At 27.9% G+C, this 3,894-nt stretch overlaps 1 long non-coding RNA gene across 1 annotated transcript; it reads right to left on the bottom strand.

Moving 5' to 3' along the window:
* Positions 1-549: 549 nt before the first annotated feature.
* On the bottom strand, positions 550-3,609 carry LOC128202035 (uncharacterized). The gene is made up of 3 exons (XR_008253567.1): positions 3,355-3,609; positions 2,618-2,984; positions 550-1,235 (listed from the first exon to the last, which is right to left on the bottom strand). It is a non-coding gene; the product is annotated as an uncharacterized LOC128202035 (long non-coding RNA).
* Between the last annotated feature and the right edge of the window lie 285 nt (positions 3,610-3,894).

Here is a 3,894-nt window from a genome sequence, read left to right as displayed (position 1 = left end):
CTTTTATGGGACATCTCATCATCAATTAATAGGTTTTATTTGTTTTAAACCAATAATACTGACATCATTCTTCTAATCAATATACGTATGTTTTATATCGTTACGATGGAAATTGCTATTTCTTCGAGGATTAAAATCTAATTTCTTAGATCTTAATATTTAAACATTAGTATTTAATTGTTGGAAGTTTCCAAATTTGAAAATTTTGTTAAATGTTGGTGATGTACCTACACAATTTGAAGATACATAAAGTCGCTCTTCTGTTGTTTATATTTGACTAGTTTTATAAAGAGAAAAGATTTGATTGTTTATAATGCATAAATTTAAAAACTACTCCACTGATTTTAAACATTCTTTCACCTGTATAAAGCTACATTATCAACTAATAATATAGACTGCAAAATTCCATCTACCTGTGCGAAGCCGGGTCGGATTACTTGTATTGGATAAAAATATATCCATGCGTCGAAGTTTACCATATGAATGAAATCTTCTGTTAAATGTGTTAAGATTATTTTTAGCAACAAGTTGGTAAAACAATTATGGGTTTTTACAGGTTATTCTAGTTTTGAGATACTATTATATTAGACAACAAAAATCATAGTTTTTTGAGAGTGATACTTTGTAATAATAAAAGTTGCAACAGTAACGGAGAGGTTGTGAAGTAATAGAATGTCTTGGTATGGTCATATCATGTGCAGAAATGAAAGCTATGTTTCAAAGAAAGTGTTAAGTATGAAAGTAAATAGATGATAAGACAGAGGACGACAGGCGAAAAGGTGGATGAACTGTGTGAAAAATGGTATGCATAAAAGATTAGTGAGCCCAGAAATGTCAGTTGACAGGGATTTGTGGAAGAAGGCATACCGCGCCGACCCCAAATAAATAGAGAAAGGCAATACAATGATGACCTTACATGTAATAATAAAATAACAAAAGTGGGAATAATCTGAGTGATAGATAGATAGATACCCTTTATTGTTTCCTCCATAAGAATACAAAAGCAAACTTATTATAAATACAAACAATGAGTGATACTCATTTAAATGGAAGTTAATCATTACAACAACAAAATATGTAAATGTGAATGTGGTACTATATTATTATATATTTTTATTTACTTCACTTCTTCTTTGACTTTCCAAAAAGGAGGTTCTCAATTCAGTGCATCTTTTTTATGTTTGATACCTCATAAATTCGTCGTTTTTAAATTCATTTAAACAATTCTAATTTATCTGAAAGAATATAAATTCAAATTGGTTTCATAGAAATTTTATCAAAATCGGTTGTTATTCTTTAGTCAAATCAAAATAACTAGTTTTGTTGGGATTTTAGTCGAAGTTCTTTTTTTCTAGAACAAAATTTATTACTCGTACGTGTAGAATAAAATATATGATGGGTGGCATCGTATATTTTGTTCTGAATCATTGAACGGAAACTACTCGAACTTCCTATTATACTTGTATTAACGACAAAGGATTCATTTGACAACTTGTTTACCGCAAGCTATAATATTGTATTATTTGTGCTATTTTTTGGTACTAAGAAATAAATACTTTATTTATTATACCTTATGGACTGAATTCATAATAAATATCCTATTAATATAAATAAATGAAAATTTGTAATGATGGACAGATTGATAAAAATTGGTTTATGTGAGTAAAGATGTAGAAAACAACTAGTATACGTAAATGCGAAAGTTTGACAGGATATTTCAATAGATGGATCTTTGATACTCTTTCACATAAAAACTAGTAGACAGTTTTTAATGAAATTTGATACATAGGTAGGTTGTATGCTAACTTAGCATATAGAATGCTTTATGTCATGTATACATTTATGATATTTATTTATAAATTAACGATTACTACATGCTAGAAGAAATTATAGGATCAAAAAGTCAAATGTCAAATCACAAACTCTTTAAGAAATATTTAAATTTAGCGAAGAAACTGAATATTTTCTCTATATTATTTATAAATTTGAACATAATAAATTATTTCAGTTATTGTGTTTAAATTAAAATATAGGTACATGGTAAATAACGATAAAATGTACATGACATTATTTCATTAATTTAATTTTATCTGGTGTTTTAATTAAACGAATTTATACTTATCTATTAAACTACTTATGAACTGATATCATCAATTTGTCAAATTACACATATTACCTGAGATAAAATTAGTAGTATTAAATATTAAGCCGACATATCTTTTGTGTTACTTCGACATTATTTAAAAGAAAAAGAAAGCGTATCAAAAACGATTCAATAGTTTAGTTTTTAAATCAAAATTACTGGTCATAACGAATAAATAAACGAAGTTGGATTTTTTTTCTGGAACACAATTTTAAATTATTAACGAACTTTGCATCTATATTTTGTTAGTAAAATAAAATAAAAAAAAAAAAAAACTTTTATCTATAACCAATAGTACGGTTTTAAAATTTTGTTACTGGGTTATTGAGGTGTCGCTACTAGGATAGACATCTACTAATTATGTCACGATGACCCAGTTCGGTCCCTCCCTATATACCTACAGAAGTTGACCTGTACTATAATATACTCTAATAAATGACTGTTAGTTGTCCAAGTAGCAAATTATATAATTACTTTTGCACATTAATGAACGTGGACGAATACAAGTTTTATTTCTTTTAGTTTTCTTTCTATCTTTTTTCTTGTGTTTCATTTAAATCATTCAATGTTGACCCAGTTGAAAAAGTTCCATTTCCATGTTCATGATATTAATGTTGCCAAATTAAAAAACTTTTCCTTCAACTGGCAATTGGCTAAATATAAGTACAGCAAAAACCGAAGTAAGTTTCGTAAGTGGCGATTCGGTACTCTCATCGATATCGGTACCCCATCGGTTGTCGGTTCTTCGAGCTTTATGGCCAACCCATTGCCACATTAGCTTGCTTATCCTTCGAGTTCTGTCGGTTACTTTGGTTTTTTGCGGATATCCTCGTTTTGGATTCTATCAACATAATATAGATTTTATTAATTAAATACTGTTTTTTATTATACCGCAAAGGTTGCAAACAAGCATACAGTCCGTTTGATGGTAAATGGTCACTTAACTTATGGACCTGTGACACTAAAGGTATCAAGTGCGTGTGGCCAAAAGTAAGTTTTTATAAGTTATTTAAAAAATTTAAATTAAATTATTAAACAAAACAAATAAATAGAAAAGCATTTTCTATGTTTCTATACGCACAACAGTTTTATTTCAAACTTTAATTCAAGGCGATATCTTATTATATCTATTTTATTATTATAACACAATGAAATTTACTGAAATGAATCACTGGAATTATAATGAAATATTTAAATAAAAATTTATTTACATTAATATGTTGTAATAAATTAAACCACATTTAAGATAATAATGCAAGCACAACAATTACGCAGTATTATCATGTGATAATAAACATAGTTAAAACTTTTTTGTAACTAAATATGTCGCGCCTGATAGAAAATACCTTTCCATCGACTAGGGATTGGTAATATCGATACCGCTCTTATATATAGATATCGAAGCTATATATTAGGTGCATCTGGATATTTATGGAGGTAAAAATGTCATCATCTATTTCGATATCGTTCACACCGATTGGATATCTGTATTCATTTTGATAAGATGCTTCATTTCAATATTATATATTGGATAAACGATATTAAATATATTCGTTATTAAACCAATATATAGGTAGTGTAACTACATTATATAGATACCCTATTACTATATATTATCACCATCTCTACTGTATACTGTGATGCCCGTAGTACACCTCATATGCTGCCATTCCTGAAGACTATAGTGTTATGCTTCAATATCTTATAATTCCAATAACATATTTTATTCAAAATAAAACATAGTCATACAA

The sequence above is a fragment of the Galleria mellonella genome, unplaced genomic scaffold (assembly GCF_026898425.1).
Source record: "Galleria mellonella isolate WM207_F2 unplaced genomic scaffold, CSIRO_AGI_GalMel_v1 utg718, whole genome shotgun sequence".
NCBI lineage: Eukaryota > Metazoa > Arthropoda > Insecta > Lepidoptera > Pyralidae > Galleria > Galleria mellonella.
This window is presented reverse-complemented; position numbering and strand designations above follow the sequence as displayed.